The sequence below is a fragment of the Balaenoptera acutorostrata genome, chromosome 7 (genome assembly GCF_949987535.1).
Source record: "Balaenoptera acutorostrata chromosome 7, mBalAcu1.1, whole genome shotgun sequence".
Lineage (NCBI taxonomy): Eukaryota > Metazoa > Chordata > Mammalia > Artiodactyla > Balaenopteridae > Balaenoptera > Balaenoptera acutorostrata.
Genome location: NC_080070.1, coordinates 47,492,398 through 47,514,813, shown reverse-complemented (window position 1 = coordinate 47,514,813; position 22,416 = coordinate 47,492,398). Strand labels below are relative to the sequence as shown.

At 41.8% G+C, this 22,416-nt stretch overlaps 1 long non-coding RNA gene across 1 annotated transcript in view; it reads right to left on the bottom strand.

Moving 5' to 3' along the window:
* The window catches only part of LOC130708559 (uncharacterized), a 57,131-nt gene that overhangs the window by 4,448 nt on the left and 30,267 nt on the right, over positions 1-22,416 (bottom strand). Inside the window, exon 2 of the long non-coding RNA XR_009008783.1 lies at positions 1,436-1,632. This is a non-coding gene — a long non-coding RNA (uncharacterized LOC130708559). The remainder of the gene's footprint in view (positions 1-1,435; positions 1,633-22,416) is intronic.

Below are 22,416 nucleotides of genomic sequence, written 5' to 3'. Positions count from 1 at the left end.
CAATTTCTTAGGATGTCATGAAGCTAAGGACAAGCCAGAAGCAATCATTCTTATTCCATCTGCATTCCTAAAACACATGTTCAGATACATTTCTACAATTGCTATACAATTAGAGTTCTTTATTTTTCAAGTCATAAAAAAAGTTTCAATTTTTTCTTTTTTCTTTGCCAGCGTTTCCCTCCCATCTGATAGCAGATGTGTCTGAGTTAGATATAACCTATGGAGTTCACAAATAACAAATTCCTGTGGCTAGTTAATCTCCAGTAATTAACAACAACAACCAAAAGAAGCTGTCTGATGGCACTTCTGAGATGCTGGTGTGAGTAGCCAAATAAATTTGAAAAGAAGATCACAGTTGGGAGATTCACACTTTCTGATTTCAGAACTTATTACAAAGCAGCAAGACAATGTGGTCCTGGCATAAAGGAAAACATACAGATCAATGAATTGAGAGTCTAGAAACAAACCCTTGTGTTTATAGTCAATTGATTTTCAACAAAGGTAATTCAGAGGGGGAAAGAACAGGCTTTTCAACAAATGGTGCTGGAACAACTACGTATCAACATGCAAAAGAGTGTAGCTGGACTCTTCTCATATCATATACAAAAATTACCTCAAAATGGTCATAGACTGAAACATAAGGTTTAACACTATAAAATTCTTAGAAACATAGGGATGAGTCTTCATTACCTTGGGTTTAGGCTACTAAAATGTGACATTGAAAGCACAAGTGAAAAAGAAAAAAAGTAGATAAACTGAACTTTATCAAAATTAAGAACTTTTGTGCTTCAAAGGGCATCATCAAGAAAGTGAAAAGAAAACACACAGAGTGGGAGAAAGCAAAAATCACGCAGTAGGTGAAACACTGAGCCTTGGATTTTGCCTTTGGGCAAGTTGATTGCCTGAAAACTACCAAGGAGAACAGTTTGCCCCAGAGGAGCAGAAGGGAATTTCAGTTATTTCTTGCTCTAGTTCAGGTCCCTATCATCGGCAGCCTCTTAACTGGGTGCCCCCATCCATCTGCCACATCGGTGCCAAAATTATCATAACAAAACACAGATGTTTGCCATCCCTCTGTTTAGCAGCCTGGATGGACTCTATATTGCCAGTAGAATTAAATCCAAATGACTTATAAAAATGGCATTCAAGGCTCTTCACAATCTAGCCCCTATGAACTCGGGCAGCTACATCTCCACCAGAACTCCAGCCCCACCTGCCCTTCCCTGGACGCCATCATCTGAGCTCCTCCTCTTTCTATCACAGTTCCCTCTACCTGGATGCTCTCTCCTTCTCTGCAAGGAAAACCTCCACTCAGCCTTCAAATGTTACCTCTTCCGTGAAGCCTCCCCTGATTTGCTCATCAAAGCAAGTCACTTCCTTATTTGTGTTCCCAAAGCACTTCATACTTACTTCCATTCCATTACTTAGCACTTACCACATCGTATGGCAATTATGTGGCTGCTTCGCTCTCACCCTGAGGCCAGGGGCAGTGACTGTTTTGTCTTTGTACCCTCTAGTGCCTATCTTCTGATTTGGCTCCGAGAAGCTTCTCAATAAGTATTTGGTGAATGAATGTGTCATCCATCACAGGGACACTGATCGGTGAGTGTTTTTTCAGTGCCTATACTAACACTGCAGGTGATAAAAAAAAAAAAAAAAGACAGTTATAGTCTGGCGGAGGTTAAAAGAAGTAAATATGAATATCATAAACTGTACAGCAAGCTAAAAGCCATAAGAGAATTATGAACCAAATATTACGGGGGTCAAGTAAGGGAGAATGAATCCTAGAGAAAATTCTAAAGATTTCTACAGTTAGCAATGGGGGCCAGGTGATGGTAGGGAAGGGGCAACCAAGGAGCTGTTTACAAATTTGATGCAAGCCAATGTTGACAATTTCAATAACTTTCAGTGGCATGCTCTATTGCTGAAATTAAAAGCCGGGGGTATTAGGGATTTTATAAAAGGGTTTCCCTCTCTGGGAACTCCCTCCACTTAGACACACAATATAACTGGAGTGCTTCCTTTGGCTGTCAAGGTGACCTTCCACTTGTTGGGGAAGGGTTGTTCTCACTGAGACTCCTGAGTCTGTCCACACTGCAGCAGAGGCTTCCTCATTGTCCCCAAAACTTTCAGCTTTGGTAGTGACAAAGCCTGGAACTTCTGGACCACTGTCCCCACCTTGATCTGATATTTCTATGACTACACTGGCCTGAGTAGAGGAAGGGGCAAAGAAAGCTTCACTCCTACAGCTCCACCACCACTAGACTTTCAGGCTGATACACCTCAAGCTTTTGTTGACTGAAATAAGGAAGCACAGCACAAAAGTTGTGAGTCAAGTTTTCTTTGGGGACCTTACGGAGGACTATAGCCTCAGAGACTGCCTCTCAGGTAGCTCTGAGGAACTGCTCTGAAGAAGTAAGGGAGGAACCAGGACGTATATGAATTTTTTTTGGCTGGAAAAAACATGCAGTTGAACATCAAAAGATGACTGCAAATCACAAAGAACAGACATCTCAAGTTAATGATTTTAGTGCTTCTTTATGTATGGGAAGATGCAAGAATCTAGGGTCATTTGAAATTCTTCCTTAGAGATGCATCTTAACTCTCTAGGGGCCAGCACAGAATGCAGAATGCTTCCTGTTTTTCTCCATCCTGAATTCCTCTCAGGAATACAATAATAGTAGGAGACTTTAACACCCCACTCACATCAATGGACAGATCCTCTATACAGAAAATCAACAAGGCAACAGAGATCCTAAATGATACAATAGAACAGTTAGACCTAATTGATATTTTCAGGACATTACATCCAAAAAAACCAGAATACACATTCTTTTCAAGTGCACATGAAACATTCTCTAGGATTGACCACAAAACAAACCTCAACAAATTTAAGAGTATGGAAATTATTTCAAGCATCTTCTCTGACCACAACAACATGAAACAAGAAATCAACCACAGAAAAAGAAATGAGAAAAAAACGGTTACATGGAGACTAAACAACATGCTACTAAAAAAAACAATGGGTCAATGAGGAAATCAAAAAGATAATTTAAAAATACCTTGAGACAAATGACAATGAAAACACAACCATACAAAATCTATGGGATGCAGCAAAAGCAGTTAGAGGGACGTTCACAGTGAATTCCCCTCAGGTGCACTGTCAGTGGGCAACTCCAGTGGCTAATGGCTTCATCCTTATAGAACTGGAATAGCAGGCAACATTTTTTTCTTTACATCTGGTAGTGAGAGACTCAATATACAAATGGACAATGGCCAGACCATATATAAAACAGAACTCTGACCCACAATCTGCAGCAACCAGCCCAGGAAGCCAACCTACTATCTGCAAGTCAGACTTCTATCTCTAACAACTAGTCCAGGAAGTGAAACAATAACTCCTGTAACAATCGGTCCCAAATGGCCAGGACTTTATTAATATCTGATAGCCTCCCTAATTTTTGTTGCAGCTTCCAACTTGGGATCAACTGGAGAAAGCAAATATGCTCCCCTGACTGATCACACAGGATGCCATGCTTCTGGTTAGCCTGCCTGCAGCTTTCCATGTCAACAGCCTCCAATCAGGGCACACCTGCAGCCTTCCTCTTTGTCCAGTACAAAGCTTTCCCACTCCTCTGCCTGCCTTTGGGTGTCTGCCAAAACCTAAGTGATGTTGGCTGACCCTTGCTATAGCGAGCCCTGAATAAACAGCTTTTGCTTGATCTCAATCGATTGGTATTTCCACAGTAGAAAAGGGTTTTTATTTATTTATTTATTTTTAAAATTTTATTTATTTATTTATTTATTTATTTATTTATTTATGACTGTGTTGGGTCTTCGTTTCTGCGCGAGGGCTTTCTCTAGTTGCGGGAAGTGGGGGCCACTCTTCATCGCGGTGTGCGGGCCTCTCACTATCGCGGCCTCTCCTGTTGCGGAGCACAGGCTCCAGACGCGCAGGCTCAGTAGTTGTGGCTCACGGGCCTAGTCGCTCCGCGGCATGTGGGATCTTCCCAGACCAGGGCTCGAACCCGTGTGCCCTGCATTGGCAGGCAGATTCTCAACCACTGCGCCACTAGGGAAGCCCCTAGAAAAGGGTTTTTTAAACCAGATGCTAAATACTATTCCCAGAATCAAAGTGGGGAAAATGGTAAATGATTTATAAGAGTTCTCTCATGGGATAACCAGCTTTCGCCTCCCTCTTTCTCAAATTTAACCACCTCGTCAATTCCCTAGGCTGTGCAGGGAAGCATACACAGGCTGATCTTGCCCTGGTATCTGCTCCTCCACCCTGAACAGCACAGTGGAGCGTGCTAATCCACAGGAATCCCTTTCCCCAAGTAAGAGTCTAGTTTAGAATCATATCACCGAGGAGCTCCAACAGAGGAGCATGGGGTAGGCATTGGCCCCCCCCACCCAGGGCAAGGTGAGGTCACAGCTCCTCCTGTTCCCTATAATCTTCCCGCCCCTGAGGGTGACTCTTGGATGGAAGCCCACAGCTCGCATGATACACGATGCTCAGAGACAGTACACTGGGAGCCGCATCGAGGAAGAAGAATAGTTTCCTACAGCAGCATAATTGGAAAAGAATGTCCTCTTCCTTCTATATGACCTCGCAGGGAAGTTTTACTTGCACCGCCTCTCCTCCACTGCCCGGCCTGCCCTGGGTCCTCTTGCCCACAACGGTGTCCTGCTGTTTCCCCCTCCCAACAGCCGAGCCCCCTCACTCTGGGCGTCCTCACTAAAGACGCGGAGAATTAGAAGGAGATTTCTCAGTTGTTTTTCATTTCTAGTTTATATTCTTAGGCTCAGCTGTGTCTTCCTACCAGGCTGGATTAAGAAGAAAGGCAGTTGATAAGATTTGCTCTCCCTGTATCCAGAGCAAACCCCAGGGATCGGGGTGTGAGGAAGACGAAGGGGAGTTTTTCTTGTCAACCTTGTGTATGAACATACAATTTAAATGAATTAAATATTCCTGCTTTAAAATTTTTTTTAAATGTGGTAAAATACACATAAAATTTCCATCTTAACCATTTTAAGCGTACAGTTCAGTGGTGTTAAATACATTCACATCGTTGTGCAAACAATGTCTAGAACTCTTTTCATCTTTTTTTAGACATTCTTTTTTAATATTCTTTTCCATTATGGTTTATCACAGGATATTGAATATAGTTCCCTGTACTATTGTTGTTTATCCATCCTATATATAATAGTTTATATCTGCTAATCCCAAATTCCCGGTCCTTCCCTCCCCCAAACTCCTCCCTCTTGACAACCATAAGTCTGTTCTCTATGTCTGTGAGTCTGTTTCTGTTTCATAGATAAGTTCATTTGTGCCATATTTTTTTTTAATTTTTAAAAAATATTTATTTATTTATTTTTGGCTGCGTTGGGTCTTGTTGCTGCACATAGGCTTTCTCTCTAGTTGCGGCGAGCGGGGGTTACTCTTCGTTGCGGTGCGCAGGCTTCTCATTGCAGTGGCTTCTCTTGTTGCAGAGCACGGGCTCTAGGCACGTGGGCTTCAGTAGTTGTGGCTTGCGGACTCTAGAGCGTAGGCTCAGTAGTTGTGGCGCACTGGCTTGGTTGCTCCGCGGCATGTGGGATCCTCCCGGACCAGGGCTCGAACCCGTGTCCCCTGCATTGGCAGGAGGATTCTTAACCACTGTGCCACCAGGGAAGTCCCTGTGCCATATTTTAGATTCCACATATAAGTGATATCATATGGTATGTGTCTTTCTCTTTCTGACTTACTTCACTTAGTATGATAATCTCTAGTTGCATCCATGTTGCTGCAAATGGCATTATTTCATTCTTTTTTATGGCTGAGCAGTATTCCACTGTATATATGTACCACCTCTTTATCCACTCATCTGTCAATGGACTTTTAGGTTGTTCCCATGTTTTGGCTATTGTGAATAGCACTGCTACGAACATGGGGGAACAATCCAGTGGGATTGCTGGATCATATGGTAACTCTATTTTTAGTTTTCTGAGGAACCTCCACACTGTTTTCCATAGTGACTGCACCAATTTACATTCTCACCAACAGTGTAGGAGGGTTCCCTTTTCTCCACACCCTCTCTAGTGTTTGTTATTTGTAGACTTTTTAATGATGGCCATTCTGACCGGTGTGAGGTGGTACCTCACTGTAGTTTTGATTTGCATTTCTCTAATAATTAGTGATGTTGAGCATCTTTTCATGTGCCTACTGGCCACCTGTATGTCTTCTTTGGAGAAATGTCTGTTTAGGTCTTCTGCCCATATTTTGATTTGGTTGTTTGTTTTTTTGTTGTTGAGTTGTATGAGCTGTTTGTATATTTTGGAGATGAAAATTATATATTATGGTTTCCTTTGCTGTGCAAAAGGTTGTAAGTTTGATTAGGTTCCATTTATTTTTGTTTTTATTGCTATTGCCTTGGGAGACTGACCAAAGAAAACATTGGTATGATTTATGTCAGAGAATGTTTTGCCTATGTTCTCTTCTAGGAGTAGTACTCTTTTCATCCTGAAAAACTGAAACCCGGTACCCAGGGTTAAACAACTCCCCATTCCCCCCACCCCTGCCCCTGGCAACCACCCTTCTACTTTCTGTCCCTGTGATTTTGACTACTCTAAGTACCACATATAAGTGGAGTCATACAGTATTTGTCTTTTTGAGACTGGCTTATTTCACTCAGCATAATGTCCTAGAGGTTCATCCATGTTGTAGCATGTGTGAGAATTTCCTTCCTTTTTAAGGCTGAAAAATAGTCCATTGTATGTATTTACCACATTTGGTTTATCCATTCATCTGTCAATGGACACTAGGGTCGTTTCAGCCTTTTGGCTATTGTGAATAATGCTGTTATGAGTATGTATGTTATTTTCCTTATTTCTTTGTTCTTGACTCTGGCCAGAGATACTGATAGTACCTCAAGCAGTGTTATTAGGGTGAAAATAATCAATGTTCAGTTTTTAAACTTATTATATTGTTTTATTTCTGAAATACACTTTAAAGGAAAGTCTGAGGAGAACAGATCCGCAAGTTTATGCCAAACGATAGATTTTGAAAGAAAACAGAACAGAGCTTCTCGGCTCTGGCTGTGCTGAGGAAAGTTGAAAAAGCACCTATGCCCAGATCCTAGGCCCCCGAGAGTCTGAAAGAATTGATCTGGGCTTGTTAGAGTCACCTGAGAGCTTTTAAATGGCACGATGCCCAGGATCTACCCGAGACCCATTAAATTAGAACTTCTGGGGGTGGGGCCCAGGCACTGATGTACTTTAAAGCTTCCCCAGGTGAGTTTATGGCTAGCTGGGACTAAGAACCACTGGCATAGCCCACACCTTCACCCCTAGAGGGACTAAAGATGGGTCACTTGGACTGGAACGGAGTAGGGAGAGGGCTGGGGCATGAGTTTATAGAAAAGGGGACACCTGGGTGGGATTCAGGTGGAGGGAGGCCATCCCCTGAACCTATTCACATCTGTATAAGTGTCCTTTCATTAAACTCTCCTCAATTACCTTGTTTGAGTGAGTCACCTTTTCCTGCTAGGTCCTGATTGATATAGTTGTCCTCACCTTGACAAGGTTGCAAAAATCACTGAAGGTCAGTTTGCCATGCGCAGATGCTCTAAGGCTACATCTGGAAGAGACCTGGATCAGGAAAGCTGTCAAGAGCCGAGCATGCTGAGAGACAGCTACTCCAGCCCACCCCCTCCCCTGAGCCTCTCTCACACTCTCATCTCTGCTGCTTCTGACTCTGCTCTCTCCTTGCTGCCCCCAAATCTGCAGCCCCAATGCCAGCAGAGGGCACCTGGTCAGCCTCCATCTCAGGCCGACCTGGTGCAGTGGCTGCCACCCCCCAACCCCACCCAGAGCAGCGCCTCGAGGTCCCCTGGGCAGAGGACTATAGGCAGGGCAGTGCCATATAGAAGGGAGCACAAGACCAAGCTGTGATTGACATTTCCGGGACACAGAGCCATCACTACCTGTTAGCCTGATGGATTTCAGACATTATTTTCTTTTTACTTTTGTGCGGATTAATAAATTACACAAAGTGCATAAAACTGGATGCAGATGAATACATTTTTACATATGTGTAGACCTGTGTAACCACCACTCAGAAGATATCAAGATTTCCAGCGCCCCAGGAGGCTCTCTTATACCCCTCCCAGTCAACCTGCCCCCACAAGGGCAAACGCTATTTTGCCTTCTTTCACTAGAGATTAATTTTGCTTATTCTTGAACTCCACGTCAATGAAATCACACCCTATGTACTCTTTTGGGTCTGGCTTCTCTTGCTCAATAATACATCTGTGAGATTCAGCCATGTTAGTGCATGAAGCAGGAGTGTGTGTTTTTCACTGCTGTGTGGAATTTCATTTACAAATACGTCACAATTTATTTATCCATCCTACTCTTAATAGACATTTGGGTTGTTAACAGATTGGGGGCTATGATGTATAAAGCTGCTACGAACATTTTCCAATGCATCGTTTGGTGAACATAGACACTCATTTCTCTCGGGAATATACCCAGGAGTGGAACTGCTGGGTCATAGGGTAGACATAGAAGATGCTGCCAATTTTCCAAAATGACTGTACCAACTTACACTCCCACCAGCAATATCTGAAAGTTCTAGTTGCGCCACACTCTCATTAATACTTGATATTATCAGCTCTCCTAATTTTAGCCATTCTGGGAAGGGTATGGTTACACATCATTGTGGTTTTAATTCGCATATTTAGTATATTATTAAAGAAACTAGTGAATTTATAAAACAGAGATATCAAGGAGTGTTTTTATGTTGTTGTCACTGTCAGGGAGGAAGAAATTGTCCTCTATCCTTCTAGGTTCTTCTGGATGGTCTAAGAATTAAATTGACATGTGCCAGATTAACAAGAGAAAATCAAACAGAAGTTTAATAACATCTATATGTTGGGGCCCAGGGAAGCTCACCCCAAAATATGCAGCAATGGCATACTGGTTATTTTGAATTAAAGTTACTTAAGAAACAGCCATTAGAAGAGGGACACTCTGATCCTCCTTTCTGTCTCCCTGAAAGCAGGAAATAAATCTCCCATGTGAAAGGTGCACCCCTGCATCTGGAGGTAGAAGGACACCCTTATCCCCAGAGATGGGGGAATTACAGGCCTAGAAGTCTCTGGAAACAAACCTTCTTACTTCTTTAATTTACTACCCCAAGCCCACATTCTGTTTCGATTCTTCACTAATTGGGCATCCAAAACCCAAGTTTCTTTGTCCTGTCAATTCCTCACAAATTTATTGTTTCTTTGTCTAAAAAGTATAAAAGCTGCCTGCTTTGGCCACTTCTTAGGTTCCATTTCCATGAGACCTCTGTGTGCACGAATTAAAATTTGTTTTTTTTTCTCCTGTTAATCTGTCTTGCATCAATTTTGTTATTAGTCCAGCCACAAGAACTCAAAGAGGGGTAGAGGGGGAAATTTCCCCCTCCCCAACATACACATGGGAGACACTCAGGAAAATTAACTCTCCAAGTTGGCCAAAACCCTCGCCTTAAATACCACCTGTGGTTAAAGACAAAAGAAGATGTTGGCGGCGAGTGGTTTAGAACTTCAGAAAGGAGGAAGGCACTTCATATGAAGATGCAAAAGAAAATGTTTGGTAAATAAACGTGTGCTGGGCCACGCAGGGACAATGGGACACAGAGTGGACTCTGATCTTTATGCTTTTACAATTCAAGTAAAAAAAAATGAGGGAGGCAGAGTCAAGATGGCGGTGTGCGAAGACACCGAGTTAGCGTCTCCCCACAACTAGGGCTCCTGCCGGCCACTGGGCGGGGTCTCTGATGCCCAAGGAGACGGGAGGAACTGCAGAGTGAAGTGGTAGGACGTAGCGGGACTGAGGTGGGGAGGAGAAGTGGAGGCCAGGCAGGATCGTTGCCCCTGAGGCCGGGGAGATCAGGAGAGGCAGGCAGGAGGGACTCTCCGGGAAGAGCGGGAGAGAAGCGGAGGGCGATTGCCTGGCCCACCCGGGCTGGGGAGCCTGCTGAGCTCCCAAGCCAGTACCCCGCCCTCCAAAGCCCCATCCAGGCCGCATGGTCCTGGGGGCATAGGAGGGAGGCCAGGGAGATCAGGAGAGGCAGGTGGGAGGAGCCATCCAGGAGGAGCGGGAGAGGAGCGGAGGGTGATTGCCCCGCCCACTTGGGCACAGGGAGCCTGCTGATCTCCCAGGCTGGTTCCCTGCCCTCCAAAGCCCCCTCCAGGCCACGTGGGTCCTTGGGGGCATAGGAGGGAGGCCGGGGAGATCAGGAGAAGCAGGCGAGAGGAGGCCCTCGCAGAGGAGCAGGAAAAGAGAGAAGGGCGTTTGCCCCACCCACTCGAGCCCAGGAAGCCTGCTGGGCTCCAGGTGGGGTCACCTGTCCTCTGAGACCAGGGGTGGGGGGCATGCCTGGGCCCCTTCTGTTCCTTGAGCCTAAGCTCCACCGCCCACAGCCCCCAGGGCCTTTTCCAGCCCTGTGGGTCCTGAGCGTTGGCCCTGCCCACCACCCAAACCTCACCCTTTTAGTTCCCGCCCTCCACAGCCAAGGCCTCCCCACCCCCCCTTTTTTTTTCCTTTTCCTTCCTCCTCTTTTGTACTACTGTGGTACTGATGTACCTTCTGGTTGTTGATTCATCTATATTTTTATTTTTATATTCTTCCTAACATATCTGCTGGTTTCCTAGTCTAATTTTATTTCTTACATTGTTATTTTTTTTTTTTTGCCACCCCAGGTGGCTTGCAGGATCTTGGTTCATGAGCCCAGGGTTGGGCCGAAGCTCCTGCGGTGGGAGCTCCGAGTCCAAACCACTGGACTAACAGAGGCTCTCAGACCCCAGGGAGTATTCATCGGAGTGAGGTCTCACAGAGTTCCTCCTCTCAGCTCCAAGACCAAGCTCTACCCAATAGCCTACAAACTCCAGTGTTGGAAGCCTCAGGCCAAACAACCAGTAAGACAGGAACACAATCCCACTCATAAAAGAAAAAAAAAGGGGATGGCAAAAAAATATGTCACAGATGAAGGAGCACGGTAAAAACCTACAAGACCAAATAAATGAAGAGAAAATAGGCAATCTACCTGAAAAAGAATTCAGAGTAATGATAGTAAAGATGATCCAGAATCTCGGAAATAGAATGGAGGCACGGATTAAGAAAATACAAGAAATGTTTAACAAAGATCTAGAAGAACTAAAGAATAAACAAACAGAGATGAACAACATAATAACTGAAATGAAAAATACACTAGAAGGAATCAATAACAGAATAATGGAGGCAGAAGAATGAATAAGTGAGCTGGAAGACAAAATGGTGGAAATAACTGCCAAGGAGCAGAATAAAGAGAAAAGAATGAAAAGAATTGAAGACAATCTCAGAGACCTCTGGGACAACACTAGATGCACCAACATTCAAATTATAGGGGTCTGAGAAAAAAAAAGGGTCTGAGAAAATATTTGAAGAGATTACAGTTGAAAACTTCCCTAATATGGGAAAGGAAATAGTCACCCAAGTCCAGGAAGCACAGAGAGTCCCATACAGGATAAACCCTAGGGAAAACACACCAAGACACATATTAATCAAACTAACAAAAATTAAATTCAAAGAAAAAATACTAAAAGCAGCAAGGGAAAAACAAAAATTAACATACAAAGGAATCCCCATAAGCTTATCAGCTTATTTTTCAGCAGAAACTCTGCAGGTCAGAAGGGAGTGGCAGGATGTACTTAAAGTGATGAAAGAGAAAAACCTACAACCAAGATTACTCTACCCAGCAAGAATCTCATTCAGATTCAAGGGTGAAGTCAAATGCTTTTCAGACAAGCAAAAGCTAAGAGAATTCAGCACCACCAAACCAGCTTTACAACAAACGCTAAAGAAACTTCTCTAAGCAGGAAACACAAGAGAAGAAAAACACCCACAAAAACAAACCCAAAGCAATTAAGAAAATGGTAATAGGAACATACATATCGATAATAACATTGAATGTAAATGGATTAAATGTCCCAACCAAAAGACACAGACTGGCTGAATGGATACAAAAACAAGACCCATATATATGCTGTCTACAAGAGACCCACTTCAGACCTAGGGACACATACAGACTGAAAGTGAAGGGATGGAAAAAGATATTCCATGCAAATGGAAATCAGAAGAAAGCTGGAGTAACAATACTCATATCAGAAAAAATAGACTTTAAAATAAAGACTGTTACCAGAGATAAGGAGGGACACTACATAATGATCAAGGGATCAATCCAAGAAGAAGATATAACAATTACAATGTTTATGCACCCAACATAGGAGCACCTCAATGCATAAGCAATGCTAACAACCATGAAAGGAGAAACTGACAGTAACACAATAATAGTAGGGGACTTTAACACCCCACTTACACCAATGGACAGATCATCCAAACAGAAAATAAATAAGGAAACACAAGCTTTAAATGACACAATAGACCACATAGATCTAATTGATATTCATAGAACATTCCACCCAAAAGTGGCAGAATACACTTTCTTCTCAAATGCACATGGAACATTCTCCAGGATAGATCACATCTTGGGTCACAAATCAAGCCTCAGAAAATTGAAATCATATCAAGCATCTTTTCTGACTACAACGCTATGAGATTGGAAATCAATTATAGGAAGAAAACTATAAAAAACACAAATACATGGAGGCTAAACAGTGTGCTACTAAATAACCAAGAGATCACTGAAGAAATCAAAGAAGATATAAACAAAATACATAGAAACAAATGACAACGAAAACACGACGATCCAAAACCTATGGGATGCAGCAAAAGCAGTTCTAAGAGGGAGGTTTATAGCAGTACAATCCTACTTCAAGAAACAAGAAAAATCGCAAATAAACAATCTAACCCTACGCTTAAAACAACTAGAGAAAGAAGAACAAAGAAAACCCAGGGGCTTCCCTGGTGGCGCAGTGGTTGAGAATCTGCCTGCCAATGCAGGGGACATGGGTTCGAGCCCTGGTCTGGGAAGATCCCACATGCCACGGAGCAACTGGGCCCGTGAGCCACAATTACTGAGCCTGCGCGTCTGGAGCCTGTGCTCCGCAACAAGAGAGGCCGCGATGGTGAGAGGCCCGCGCACCGCGATGAAGAGTGGTCCCCACTTGCCACAACTAGAGAAAGCCCTCGCACAGAAACGAAGACTCAACACAGCCATAAATAAATAAATAAATAAATAAATAAAAGAACGTGAATTTCTTAAAAAAAAAAAAAATTAAAAAAAAAAAAAAAAAAGAAAACCCAAAGTCAGTAGAAGGAAAGAAATATAAAGATCAGAGCAGAAATAAATGAAATAGAAACGAAGAAAACAATAGCAAAGATCAATAAAACTAAAAGCTGGTTCTTTGAGAAGATAAACAAAATTGATAAACCCTTAGCCAGACTCATCAAGAAAAAAAGGAAGAGGACGCAAATCAACAAAATTAGAAATGAGAAAGGAGAAATCACAACTGACACTGCAGAAATACAAAGGATTATAAGAGACTACTACAAACAACTATATGCCAATAAAATTAACAACCACGAAGAAATGGACAAATTCTTGGAAAGGTACAATTTTCCAAGACTGAACCAGGAAGAATTAGAAAATATAAACAGACCTATCACAAGTAATGAAATTGAAATTGTAATTACAAATCTTCCAACAAACAAAAGTCCAGGACCAGACGGCTTCACAGGCAAATTCTATCAAACATTTAGAGAAGAGCTAACACCCATCCTTCTTAAACTCTTCCAAAAAATTGCAGAGGGAGAAACACTCCCAAATTCATTCTATGAAGCCACCATCACCCTGATACCAAAACCAGAAAAAGATGTCACAAAAAAAAGAAAATTATAGACCAATATCACTGATGAACATAGATGCAAAAATTCTGAACAAAATACTAGCAAACAGAATCCAACAGCATATTAAAAGAATCATACACCATGATCAAGTGGGATTTATCCCAGGGATGCAAAGATTCCTCAATATACACAAATCATTCAATGTGATACACCACATTAACAAATTAAGGAATAGAAACCAGATGATCATCTCAATAGATGCAGAAAAAACTTTTGACAAAATTCAACACCCATTTATGATAAAAACCCTCCAGAAAATGGGCATAGAGGGAACTTACCTCAACATAATAAAGGCCATATATGACAAACCCACAGTAAGCATCATACTCAATGGTGAAAAACTGAAAGCATTTCCACTAAGATCAGGAACAAGACAAGGATGTCCACTCTCGCCAGTATTATTCAACATAGTTTTGGAAGTCCTAGCCACAGCAATCAGAGAAGAAAAAGAAATAAAAGGAATACAAATTGGAAAATAAGAAGTAAAACTGTCACTGTTTGCCAATGACATGATACTATACATAGAAAATCCTAAAGATGCCACCAGAAAACTACTAGAACTAATCAATGAATTTGGTAAGGTTTCAGGATACAAAATTAATGCACAAAAATCTCTGGCATTCCTATACACCAACAATGAAAATCAGAAAGAGAAATTAAGGAAACATTCCCATTTACCATTGCAACAAAAAGAATAAAATACCTAGGAATAAACCTGCCTAAGGAGGTGAAAGACTTGTACTCAGAAAACAATAAAACACTGATGAAAGAAGTCAAAGATGACATAAACAGATGGAGAAATATACCATGTTCTTGGATTGGAAGAATCAATATTGTGAAAATGACTATACTACCCAAAGCAATCTACAGATTCAATGCAATCCCTATCAAACTACCACTGGCATTCTTCACAGAATTAGAACAAAAAATTTTACAATTCGTATGGAAACACAAAAGACCCCAAATAGCCAAAGCAATATTGAGAAAGAAAAACAGAGTTGGAGGAATGAGGCTCCCTGACTTCAAACTATACCACAAAGCTACAGTAATCAAGACAGTATGATACTGGCACAAAAACAGAAATATAGATCAGTGGTACAGGATAGAATGACCAGAGATAAACCCACACACATATGGGCACCTAATTTATGACAAAGAAGGCAAGAACATACAATGCAGAAAAGACAGTCACTTCAATAAATGGTGCTGGGAAAACTAGACAGCTACACGTAAAAGAATGAAATTAGAACACTCCCTAACATCATGCACAAAAATAAACTCCAAATGTATTAAAGACTTAAATGTAATACCAGACACTATAAAACTCTTAGAGTAAAACATAAGAAAAACACTCTTTGACATAAACAACAGCAAGATCTTTTTTGACCCACCTCCTAGAGTAATGGAAATAAAAACAAAAATAAACAAATGGGACTTAAAAGCTTTTGCACAGCAAAGGAAACCATAAACAAGACAAAAAGACAACCTTCAGAATGGGAGAAAATATTTGCAAATGAAACAACAGACAAAGGATTAGTCTCCAAAATATACAAACAGCTCATGGAGCTCAATATAAAAAAAAAATCCAGTTAATAAATGGGTGGAAGACCTAAATAGACATCTCACCAAGGAAGACATACAGATGGCCAAGAGGCACATGAAAACCTACTCAACATCACTAATTATTAGAGAAATGCAAATCAAAACTACAATGAGGTATCACTTCACGTCAGTCAGAATGGCCATTATCAAAAAATCTAGAAACAATAAATGCTGGAAAGGGTGTGGTGAAAAGGGAACCCTCCTGCACTGTTGATGAGAATGTAAATTGATACAACCACTATGGAAAACAGTATGGAGATTCCTTAAAAAACTAAAAATAGAACTACCATATGACCCAGCAATCCCACTACTGGGCATATACCCTGAGAAAACCATAATTCAAAAAGAGTCATGTACCACAATGTTCATTGCAGCTCTATTTACAATAGCCAGGACATGGAAGCAACCTAAGTGTCCATTGACAGATGAATGGATAAAGAAGATGTGGCACATATATACAATGGAATATTACTCAGCCATAAAAAGAAACGAAATTGAGTTGTTTGTAGTGAGGTGGATGGACCTAGAGTCTGTCATACAGAGTGAAGTAAGTCAGAAAGAGAAAAACAAATACCGTATGCTAACACACATACATGGAATCTAAAAAAAAAAAAGTGGCTCTGAAGAACCTAGGAGCAGGACAGGAATAAAGATGCAGATGCAGAGAATGGACTTGAGGACACAGGGAGGGGGAAGGGTAAGCTGGGATGGAGTGAGAGAGTGGCATGGACATATATACACTACCAAATGTAAAATAGATAGCTAGTGGGAAGCAGCCGCATAGCACAGGGAGATTGGCTCAGTGCTCTGAGATGACCTAGAGGGGTGGGATACGGAGGATGGGAGGGATGCTCAAGAGGGAGGGGATGTGGGGACATGAATATGCATATGGCTGATTCGCTTTTTTGTGCAACAGGAACTAACACAGTATTGTGAAGCAATTATACTCCAATAAAAATCTATTTAAAAAAAATGAGGACCAGGGGAATTAAGCACCCAAAGTCACCAAGATTTTATGAGCAGAGCCAGGCTCAGAACATAGGACCCCCCTTATTGTCACCCAGGGCCTCTGACACAGCCTCCGATGATCTGATTCTCACACAACCTCTGATGATCTTTAGTTCTGTCTGGAGGTCTCAAGGCTGAAAGGATAAAAGTCTGCCTGACCCGTGTCCAGGCTGACCCTTCATCACTTGTGGGATTCCTCAGGCAAAGCCGTGTAAATCAAAATGTTTATTTAAAAGTAAGTTATTTCAAATCAGTTTTAATGCTAATTATTTTAACAGTAATTCATACTAATAGTGCATGTGGTGTGGATCATTGGAGCACCCCATAATTAGAAGGACCCTCTGAAGGGTTCCAGGCAACGATTGCGAACCTTCTCTTTGGGTAGGTATTATTTTCAGAAGCAGATGAAAACCCTCAAACTTCTCCCCAGGGAAAAAAGCACGCATTTTCTGACAAATTCCATCTTGCCTAATATTTCACGGGGTATATAGACTCCTTGAAGCCCAGCCCTGAACCTGAGATTGTGTTCTATAGCATGTATCTCCTCCCACAGACATCCTGGACAGGACTTTTCATCTACCTTTGACAGAGATCCAGATACCAAAAACTTTATAGTTTTGGACATACATGTTTTTATTTTAAACTTATTTTTATCTAATTAATAGAGATGTAAAACAATGATCACGATTCTCTAAGTTTTTGTGTTAGAAAAGGGAATAATAAGGAGATTTGAGCTAAGTAGTCAGTATACATGGGTCCAATGGCAGGGGAGCTTTTGCTGTCATTAGTACCAGGATGACTAAGATTTCCTATCCTAGGCAAAGAGTGAGACGAACAAACCCAACGGATAGCACTTTTTTAAAAAATTTATTTATTTTATTTTTGGCTGCGTTGGGTCTTCATTGCTGCATGCGGGCTTTCTCTAGTTGCAGCGAGCGGGGGCCGCTCCTCGTTGCGGTGCATGGGCTTCTCATTGCGGTGTCTTCTCTTATTGAGGAGCACGGGCTCTAGGCTCGCGGGCTTCAGTAGTTGTGGTGCACAGGCTTAGTTGCTCTGAGGCATGTGGGATCTTCCCGGACCAGGGCTCGAACCCATTGTCCCCTGCATTGGCAGGTGAATTCTTAACCACTGCACCACGAGGGAAGCCCCGCAGATAGCAATTTTTGATCACTTACTTTGTGCCCTGTTCTTGATGTTAGCTGCCAATCAAATGGCTCCTGATAATGACCTAGTATAACATTTGTTGTCATCTACTAAGCATTTAAGGTGTGTGAACATCAAAGGTAATTTCATTACAATAAAGTATAGGGAAAAAACATTTTAATTTAATTAGTACAGGGAAATATGCATAATCTGTTTTTCCAAGCCTTGTCAGGATGTGGTGAGAGTTACGGGGTCACGGTAGCAGTTACAACTCTTGTCCCTACCTGCTAGTGCAAGGCTTCCCACTTCTTGCAAATTTCTCTCCAAATACATCTCCATCCCTGGTAATGTTTGTCTCTCAGGGCTGGTTTTGTGGGACACAGTGTCCTACACCACTTTCTCCACCAGGTGGCAGCACTATATTAGCAGGGACAGCCTTCAATTCACCGAGCCCTCCTCCCAGATTATGACAAAGAATTCTTTTCTCCCCTTTGCATTACTTTTAAAGAGTTCCCAAAGAGACCAAGTTTTACACCATTGTAAAGCAATTATACTCCAATAAAGATGTTAAAAAAAAAAAAAAGAGACCAAGTTTTTTTGTTTTCTTTTTGTTTTTAGAGGATATAGCTTTCTCAGCCCCTGTCTCTCTATAGGAATCAGACATTAGTCCCCTGAAAGCCAAATCTGAGTCACAGCCATAGGGCTGTATTCAGAATAGCCTTGCCCTTCTAATAGTGAAGTCTTTGCCGCTGGGTCCTTCCAGTCCCTGGGCTGGTTGAGAGCTTGGGAATAAGACAGATCTCGAATGAGTCCTACCTCTTCCCATCCCTAACTATGAGATTTTGAGCAGATTAATCTCAAAACCTCTGTGTCCTCATCTGTAAAATGGGGACAATGATGGTACCCACTTCATCACGCTGATGTGCAGATTAAATGAGACTCTATCATAGTCCCTGGCACAAGGAATGCATTGATCAGTGTTAACACTTATTATAAACATATATACCTACAAAAAAGATATAAATTATTAACAGGGATTATTTCTGGTGGTGGGATCAAGCAGATTTTTAATTTCTTCTTTGTTTTCCAAATTCTTTTCATTAGGCATGTATTGTTTTTATAATCAGGGGAAAAAAGGCAATTAAAATATGATAGATTGTTAACTCCAGTTCCTGATGATTCCACTGAAACATTGAAATACTTTCTCCACTGCTCAATGAGCTCTGGAGGGCTGGGCCTATGTCTTATCTACTTTGGTATCTTTAACATTAAATATATCATTTGATGCCCAGTAGGTAGTCAATACTCATTTCCTGAACAAAATCTCAATGGTAATTGCTTCAGATTTTAATCTCTCAGTGTAACTGGACATCTTTTCCTTCTCCATGAATTCTTTTTTCTTACTTAGGTCCAATTTCGATTCCTTTTACGAATTTAATTGAATCCTCTCCAAATTCTCCCCATCAAAATTCCTCTTAGACTGTTGAGTTGGTTTCAGGTGAGTTTTCAGAAAGCCTTTGACCTGAGCTCCACACAACTCGATGGGGTCACTGAGTTGGGATCAATCTTTTTAGTAGATAAACAAAGACACAAGGGCTGTTTCATTCCTGCGAGAGCACAAGAATCACAACTAACTCCTGAACAATCATCGACAGGAAGACACTGGAACCCACCAAAAAAGATACCCCGCATCCAAAGACAAAGAAGAAGCTGCAATGAGATGGTAGGAGGGGCGCAATCACAATAAAATCAAATCCCATAAACACTGCGTGGGTGACTCACAAACTAGAGAACACTTATACCACAGAAGTCCACCCACTGCAGTGAAGGTTCTGAGCCCCACATCAGGCTTCCCAACCTGGGGGTCCAGCAATGGGAGGAGGAATTCCTAGAGAATCAGATTTTGAAGTCTAGTGGGATTTCATTGCAGGACTTTGACAGGACTGGGGGAAACAGACATTTCACCCTTGGAGGGCACACACAAAGTAGTGTGCGCATCGGGACCCAGGGGAAGGAGCAGTGACCCCATAGGAGACTGAACCAGACATACCTGCTACTGTTGGAGGGTCTCCTGCACAGGCAGGGGGTGGCTGCGGCTCACCATGGGGACAAGGACACTGGCAGCAGAAGTTCTGGGAAGAACTCACTCCTTGGCGTGAGCCCACCCAGAGCCCGCCATTAGCCCCACCAAAGAGCAAGGCAGGCTCCAGTGCTGGGTCATCTCAGGCCAAACAAAAAACAGGGAGGGAACCCAGCCCCAACCATCAGCAGACAAGCAGATTAAAGTGTTACTGAGCTCTGCCCACAAGAGCAACACCCACTTCTACCCACCACCAGTCCTTCCCATCAGGAAGCTTGCACAAGCCTCTTAGATAGCCTCATACACCACAGGGCAGACAGCAGAAGCAAGAAGAACTACAATTATGCAACCTGTGGAATGAAAACCACATTCACAGAAAGATAGACAAAATGAAAAGGCAGAGGACTAGGTACCAGATGAATGAACAAGACAAAACCCCAGAAAAACAACTAAATGAAGTGGAGATAGGCAACCTTCCAGAAAAAGAATTCAGAATAATGATAGTGAAGATGATCCAGGACCTCGGAAAAAGAATGGAGGCAAAGATCGAGAAGATGCAAGAAATGTTTAACAAAGACCTAGAAGAATTAAAGAACAAATACATAGAAGAATTAAAGAACAAACAAACAGAGATGAACGATACAATAACTGAAATGAAAAATAAACTAGAAGGAATCAATAGCAGAATAACTGAGGCAGAAGAACGGATAAGTGACCTGGAAGACAGAATGGTGGAATTCACTGCCATGGAACAGAATAAAGAAAAAAGAATGAAGAGAAATTAAGACAGCCTAAGAGACCTCTGGGACAACATTAAATGCACCAACTTTCACATTATAGGGGTCCCAGAAGGAGAAGAGAGAGAGAAAGGACCAGAGAAAATATTTGAAGAGATTATAGTCAAAAACTTCCCTAACATGGGAAAGGAAATAGCCACCCAAGTCCAGGAAGCACAGAGAGTCCCAGGCAGGATAAACCCAAGGAGAAACATGCCGAGACACATGGTAATCAAATTGACAAAAATTAAAGACAAAGAAAAATTATTAAAAGCAATAAAGGAAAAACGACAAATAACATACAAGGGAACTCCCATAAGGTTAACAGCTGATTTCTCAGCAGAAGCTCTACAAGCCAGAAGGGAGTGGCATGATATATTTAAAGTGATGAAAGGGAAGAACCTACAACCAAGATTACTCTACCCGGCAAGGATCTCATTCAGATTCCACGGAGAAATCAAAAGCTTTACAGACAAGCAAAAGCTAACAGAATTCAGCACCACCAAACCACCTCTACAACAAATGATACAGGAACTTCTTTAAGTGGGAAACACAAGAGGAGAAAAGGACCTACAAAAACAAACCCAAAACAACTGAGAAAATGGTAATAGGAACATACATATCGATAATTACCTTAAATGTGAATGGATTAAATGCTCTAACCAAAAGACTCACTGAATGGATACAAAATGGATACAAAATGGATACAAAATGGATACAAAAACAAGACCCATATATATGCTGTCTACAAGAGACCCACTTCAGACCTAGGGACACATACAGACTGAAAGTGAGGGGATGGAAAAAGATATTCCATGCAAATGGAAATCAAAAGAAAACTGTAGGGCTTCCCTGGTGGCGCAGTGGTTGAGAATCTGCCTGCCAATGCAGGGGACACGGGTTCGAGCCCTGGTCTGGGAAGATCCCACATGCCACGGAGCGACTAGGCCCGTGAGCCACAACTACTGAGCCTGCGCGTCTGGAGCCTGTGCTCCGCAACAAGAGAGGCCGCAATAGTGAGAGGCCCGTGCACCACGATGAAGAGTGGCCCCCACTTGCCGAAACTAGAGAAAGCCCTCGCACAGAAACGAAAACCCAACACAGCCAAAAATAAATAAATTAAATTAATTAATTAAAAAAAAAAAAAAAAAGAAAACTGTAGTAGCAATACTCATATCAGATAAAATAGACTTTAAAATAAAGAATGCTACAAGAGACAAGAAGGACGCTACATAATGATCCAGGGATCGATCCAAGATGAAGATATAACAATTATAAATATATATGCACCCGACATAGGAGCACCTCAATACATAAGGCAAATGCTAACAGCTATAAAAGAGGAAATGGACAGTAACACAATAATAGTGGGGGACTCTAAAACCTCGCTTACACCAATGGACAGATCATCCAGACAGAACATTAATAAGGAAACACAAGCTTTAAATGACACAATAGACCAGATAGATTTAATTGATATCTATAGGACAGACATTCCATCCGAAAACAGCAGATTACACTTCTCAAGTGCACACGGAACATTCTCCAGGATAGACCTCATCTTGGGTCACAAATCAAGCCTCAGTAAATTTAAGAAAATTGAAATCATATCAAGCATCTTTTCTGACCACAATGCTGTGAGATTAGAAATCAATTATAGGGAAAAAAATGTAAAAAACACAAACACATGGAGGCTAAACAATACGTTACTAAATAACCAAGAGATCACTGAAGAAATCAAAGAGGAAATCAAAAAATACCTAGAGACAAATGACAATGAAAACACGATGATCCAAAACCTATGGGATGCAGCAAAAGCAGTTCTAAGAGGGAAGTTTATAGCAATACAATCCTACCTCAAGAAACAAGAAAAACCTAAAATAAACAATCCAAGCTTACATCTAAAGGAACCAGAGAAAGAAGAACAAACAA